The 6,262-nt window shown below is 27.5% G+C and overlaps 2 non-coding genes across 2 annotated transcripts; both read left to right on the top strand.

Moving 5' to 3' along the window:
- Positions 1 to 2,163: 2,163 nt before the first annotated feature.
- LOC112498446 (small nucleolar RNA U31b) lies at positions 2,164 to 2,254 on the top strand. The gene has a single exon (XR_003065762.1). It is a non-coding gene; the product is annotated as a small nucleolar RNA U31b (small nucleolar RNA).
- A 198-nt stretch (positions 2,255 to 2,452) lies between these two features.
- On the top strand, positions 2,453 to 2,540 carry LOC112498427 (small nucleolar RNA Z196/R39/R59 family). The gene has a single exon (XR_003065743.2). It is a non-coding gene; the product is annotated as a small nucleolar RNA Z196/R39/R59 family (small nucleolar RNA).
- The last annotated feature ends 3,722 nt before the right edge of the window (positions 2,541 to 6,262 follow it).

Here is a 6,262-nt window from a genome sequence, read left to right as displayed (position 1 = left end):
AAGAAAGAGTACGCACGAAGTTAACAAACGTACATAACAAATAATGCTACATTAGTTAGTTGCCGTGACTACATCCTCTGATCAGGTGACTCCATACAACAATCCGCCGCCAAATCCACGATGCTTAGTAAAAAATTCATTTTGGCAAAAAAATCTTGCTCTTTTTGCAGTAAATTTGCATCAGCAACTTTAGTTAATCCATGAGGTAATGACTCATTCACCCACTTCTATTAACTCATTTCGCCAATAAGGATTTTACCCGTAGGCTTCTTTCTCATGAAAGTTTCCATCAATAAAAATACCGTAATTATAGACATCACACTTGGCTGAAACAAGCCCCTTCGATCCGTACTCTGGATTTAATTATTTCAAAGTATTAGAAAGACGTCTCATTAGCAAACAAATGATAATCAAATAATCTTTTGATAATCAAGTCGACCTAAATATGCCTTGATCTTGAAAAAAAGCAAAAATTTGAAATTAGACAAAACATTACCTGGTGTCATATAACCAGTTGCAGCTATTGTCATTGTTTATGTCACAGCTCCTTCACCTAAGAGTGTAGAAGTACCAAAGTAGCTCACATCTACAACCATATTTTCATCTATGAGAATGTTGTCGGGCTTCAAATCACAGTGAACCATAAGTGCCGAATGATCGTGATGGAGATATTCAAGAGTCAATGCCACATCTTTTTAGTCAAGTTCTCTCCCTTAAACTCACCATTTTACTTCACCCAAATTTCGTAATTTTCTTGTTATCTATAATTAAAATATCATTATATCTTTATTATTATTCGTATTCTTGTAATAATAATAACAATATTTATCATCATTATCATCATCATTATTGTTAAAATTATTATTATTATTTTCATGATTATTAATAACAATATTTTTAAATAATAATAATCACAATTATTATAACAAATAATAATGACAATAATTAACTAAAGGGATTTTAATAACTTAAAATAATTCATTCCGATTATTAGATAAAATAAGCACATTAATGGAATACAAACCGTTCCAATTCTGATTCTTATAGTTCAAATAAATAATTTATTCTAATTCCATTTCTCATTCACATTTCAATTCATTTCAATTCTTATCTATTCTATTTTCAGCCCATTCTAATTCCTACCTATTCAGATTTCAACCCATTTTAATCCTACCTTATTGGGTAAACACACTATAAAAAAAAAAAAAAAAAAAAATTGGTCTTACTTCCAAGTTAGTAGAAAGAGTTGGACTATTGACACCCCTCTGACCTCCTCATAAAATCTCATTTTTAGTTATATTCATTTTATTTTCGAAAATGCCCCTTTTTTTAGATACACTTTTTTAAGTTCTCAAATTTCATTTGATTTGTTTTATTGTTAAAACTTAAAGTATTATTGTGCTATATTTTTTTAATTATTTTCAATTACTCTACACACAAATAAAAAAGTTATATGGGTGATAAATTTTTTAGTGTTAATCATTGGCTGAAATAACACACATTTCAAATTATAATTTCCAAGCAATTTTAAGTATAAAAATATTTAATCAATTAGAAATCAAAAGACAACAATAGATTATTCTAAATTTATATAATTTATTTTAGTTAGATAGGAAGTAACATATATAATTTTTTTTTTGAAAAGGATTGATTATGAATTAAGTAATTTACTAAAAATATATATATATGTTTAATTTTTAATTGTCTTTAATTATAATTTTATTTAAAGTGGGGTTTTAAAAGAATCATGTAGGGGTGCCAATAGCTCCGCTCCAGTAGAAATATCATTCTCTTTTATTATTCATGGGCTCTTTAGCTTTGTTCCTCATTTTGGCCCATATGTGGGCATGGACTTGATTGTAAATTGGGTTTTTATTTTCATGGTGGGCTTGATATATTCATTACAGATGGAGTGGGGCTTCTAACGCACCTCTATTACCTTTTCTAAACCATTTTTCTTAATTATATTCCATTTTATATTAAAAATACCCTTTTTTCTCAAATAAACAATTTTTCTATTTGTAATTTTTTAAAATTTCTGCTAGTTTTCTCACTTTTTAAAGTTCCAAACTTTCTCTCCACAAAACTCAAAAGCACTAAATTCCCAAGAATAAAACTTCTGAATTCTCAAAACCCTTCTTCTCCCTTCTTCTAAAACCTAAGTTATATTCGAATAAATATTTGTCGCCCCAGTCTTACAAGCATCAAAAATCTTGTATGCTTGCTGCTGATTGAAACTCCTTTTTTCTGATTAAATTATTCATTTCTATTTTGTTCTTTCCACTTTTTTTTTGAATTTTTTTTAATCATTAGAAATATGTAAGAATGCACGATGAGGTACTATCATTTCATTTCTGCAATCTAAGTTATGATTGCATTTAATCATTTTCTAATTCTTTTTGGTTTTTCTGGTTTTATTGTTTTTAAATGATTCTTTGTATGTTTATATTCAAGCAATCATTGATGAAATTAGACTGATAATTCCTGATTTTTCATTGATTAGCACAGCAATTAATCACCATCTTTCGGCTCAGATAGCTAATCTAATTGTAGTAATTATTTAAATTAATTATGTCAATGAATTTTTATATATTAGAGTAATATGTCTATCTGTCTGTGAGCGCACACGCGTGCGTGTGCGTGCATGCGTGTGCGTGCACATGTGAGTGTGTGTGTAATAGGAGGAACACGTGCACCCCTAAAATTTGAGGAAGTATGTGTAATAGGAGAAAACACACCTACACCCCTTAAAATTTGAGAAAATTGTCCCAAAAATCCTTAAGTTTTCAATAAGGGACACCAAGACTCCATTTTGATAATAATACCCTTTGACTTTATAAATCCAAAAAATTGATCCTAAAATTTTACAATAAATAGAAATATGGCATTAAAATAAATGTAATCATATATGCATTTTAAAATAATTTTTATATTTAAAAATATTTTTATAATTTACAATCTATTAGATCTAAGTTATTATATTAAAGTAATTTTAATAATAAATAGAAACATATTATTAAAATAAATAAATTAAAATCAAAATTATTTTGAATATTATAAAAAAAATTAATAATATTAATAGGGAGATCTTTCTATTCAACCCAAAGATTTGTTTAAAGTCTTGATAATAAATACAAACATATTATTGAAACAAATATAATAATTTAATATTTAATATTATTTTAAACGTTAAAAATAATTTAATATTATTAGTCTACTAGATAGATTATATTATTTATATTAAATTACTATTAATTAAAAAACTTCAAAATTAATTTTTTAACTTATTAAATTTAAAGGTATTATGATCAAAGGAGTTTCGCTGTCTCTTTTTGAAAACTTAAGAGTTTTTGTGACTATTTTCTTAAATCTTAGGGTGTAGGTGTCTTTTTTCCTATACAATAATGATATCTATATAAAAAAAAATGATGCTATTTAGTAATTATCTTTATCGACATTCAATCCAAATATTTTTTTTTTCATGAATATACATAATATGTCCGAGGTATCTAATTCCTAGAGTTTATTTTGGTAGCTGATTGTTTTGTTAATTGGGCAGAAATTCATTTTTGAAAAAAGAACAGGATCTGCGACACAGCTTGCTTCAATGTTATATTAGCTTTGCTGTTACCACAAACCTGACCATATTTTGCCATAATCTTCAATAGAAAATTTGATGTTTACTAATGATTCAGTAAATCACTCATTTTGGAAAAAAGCTAAATGAAAAGTATTAAGTTCCAAAATCCATCTAAAGAAATTCATAAGTGGGTTGGGTAAACTCGGTTCGGATCAAGCCGATTGAATTTCGGATTAATTAAGTTAGAAAAAAGTAATCTAAATTCATATCAGATGAGATCAGATCAAAAATTTGTGTCACAAATGACTTGTGTGTGCATTGATTTCTTTGGATTTTTGCGTTGGCCAAAATCTAATCGATTGAATTTTAGTTTTCACCCACATCTCAACTTTAAATTTTTTAGATCAAATTGGGTCGGATTATCAGTCCACCCCACTGTATTCAAAACTAGATTAAATTCATCAAACGAATTGATAAATTTTTTTTTTTTTTAAAAAAAAAAAAAGACCAGTGCCCTCGGGCAAATCCACATGTAATCTTGTACTTTCATTTATTGCAAGCTACTTGGTACTTGGTTTCATAATTTTGAAGGAAAATAACAAAATAGTGAAAAATGACAAAGAAAGAAACGCCTCATTCGGCAAAAGTATGGTCACGTGATGAATCAGGGAACCATGACAAATTTGGGACATCACATACACAGCCTCTGAGCCTCTCTCTTTCTCTTCCTCTCGATATTTTAAAACCCAACATAATTAAAATTAAAAATAAAAATAATCAAAATGAGTAAGCAAAGACTGTAATGATTCGGTCCCTGGCAATCAACCCCACCCACACCCGATTCCCCAAAAGCTTTTAATATCATCACTGCTGCTTTCCCCAGCCAAGTAGAAGCAGCAAAACCTTTGGTCACGTGTAATGTATCCATTCATTTTACGCTAAATTCCAAACACATAACTAATTGCTTGCTTTTCCTCCCATCATCTGTTCAATTCATCTCTCTTTCTTTCTTTCTTTCTTTCCTTTTTTTCTTTTCTGGAATTATATAAATTAGTGAAAAAAATGTGCGAGACAGGAGCATCATCTCAACATAGTTAAATTTTTATTTTATAATTTGTAAACTTCCTAATAGTAAAATGGATGGTCCCTATAGGAGCCTTTAAACTTGTCAAAATTAATGAATTCTAATTAGTTAAACATATTACTTCCGTACGTTGAGGTAGTGTGCCTCGACTTAAGTGTTTTATAATTTTTCTCTTGTATATATATTTGATTTTCTTCTTATTCGAACGGAGCTTAGAGGCAACTATAAAACTTTTTTAGAGTAGAAGATTTTAAGTGAATTTAATTTGTGTAGGTTAAATGGGTTGCGCAAGTTTTTGATCATCTCAAAAAAAATCTACTCTCACAATTACAAGAGAGACTTAAACTCTTAATCTCAATAATAAAATGAGTAAATAACACATGTTAAATAAAGAAAAATTAATACTTTAAATTTTGTTTTATTTTTATCTTTTAGTTTTGTCCACACTTAAAAAATGCATGGACGACGGACCTTATGTCATAATTCTTTTTTATAAATTATATGTCATGTAATTTAGTTTCTAGATTTCTTTGTTAGTTTCTAAAATCTCGCATTCATGGCCACGATTTTGAACAGTTAATTTATGATTATTGCAGAAATTAAAATCCACTGCAAGTAAGCTCTCCTTACCCCTGCTGCCCTGCAAATTCTGCTGCAACTTTTGGTCAAAATGACAATTAAGCATTAGCATTTTAATGATGTTAAATTAGAAATTTTCAGGTGTCTTTGGAAAGTGAGCAAAAAGAATGCCATGCATGAAAGGGGAAAAAAGAGAAGTACAGGAAAACAGTTTACACCAATTGAGCTATCGTTCAGAGTCCACAGAAATAAATAAAAGCCGTTCAGAGGGAACAACTTTTCTATCAGAAAATTTTGAATGAATTTAATCTGTAATTTATTTATTATTCTGTAAAAGGCTTTTTATCTGAGTAAAGTTTTGTGGGTTAAACTTAAAAGGCTTTTATTTATCATCTGAGTTAAACAGCTATTGCTTAATTTATGGGGTCCGCCTATGTTGCAAAAGTTGCAACATACCACTTCTTTTGTTATTTTGTAATTTAACCATTGGATCCAAGACACGAATGGTAAAAGCAAATCCAACGGCAGAGTATATTTATTTAGGTTATTTTCATTGCAATCCCCCTTGTTTTCTGAAATGTCAGGAAAAAAATATAATAATTATTATTTTATTTATTGGCTTAGTTGTTAAATGATATGAATAAGAACTAAGAAATTAAAGAGGACTTTTATTATTGATATTATGCAATTACAATGCATGATTCAATACTAGTTTATAAGAGCCACAACTCGTTAAATATAAAATAAAACTTATGTTTGTGTCCTAACTTCATAAAGATAAATATGTTTATTTATTCCAAAAATTCATAAATATTTCATATTTTTTAATTATTAATATCATTTCTAAATCTACTCTCATTATGTAAATTTATTAAAAATTATATTTAATTATTATTTTTATATTAATTATTAATATATAAATATAATATGATATAATAAAATAATATTATAATATAATTTATTTTTAATATTATAATTATTATTGTAAAAATAAAAATATAATTTAAATATATTTAACG

The sequence above is a fragment of the Citrus sinensis genome, chromosome 3, assembly GCF_022201045.2.
Source record: "Citrus sinensis cultivar Valencia sweet orange chromosome 3, DVS_A1.0, whole genome shotgun sequence".
In the NCBI taxonomy this organism is placed as follows: domain Eukaryota; kingdom Viridiplantae; phylum Streptophyta; class Magnoliopsida; order Sapindales; family Rutaceae; genus Citrus; species Citrus sinensis.
Note: the sequence above shows the minus strand (reverse complement) of the source record. Positions and strands in the feature narration are given on the sequence as shown.